This window comes from Sinocyclocheilus anshuiensis, unplaced genomic scaffold (assembly GCF_001515605.1).
Source record: "Sinocyclocheilus anshuiensis isolate Anshui unplaced genomic scaffold, SAMN03320099.WGS_v1.1 scaffold103, whole genome shotgun sequence".
In the NCBI taxonomy this organism is placed as follows: Eukaryota; Metazoa; Chordata; class Actinopteri; order Cypriniformes; family Cyprinidae; genus Sinocyclocheilus; species Sinocyclocheilus anshuiensis.
The window spans coordinates 1,034,391-1,034,599 of NW_015548201.1; positions in this window are offsets into that span (position 1 = coordinate 1,034,391).

Genomic DNA, 209 nt, shown 5'->3' on the forward strand with positions numbered 1-209 from the left:
TAGTCGTGTCCTCTTTTGGAAGGCCAAACAAAGTAGTTTCGCTTTCACAACGAAACACACGGCGGGCTAGAGTGAGGAACAGCCAGCAGCCTAGAGTGAGCGGCAGCCTAGAGTGAGGAACGGCTGGCGGGCTTGAGAATGGCACGGCCGGCGGATTCGACGAAGGAGCGTCCGGTGGGCTTGCGGCAACCACATGTGACGACCCTGGG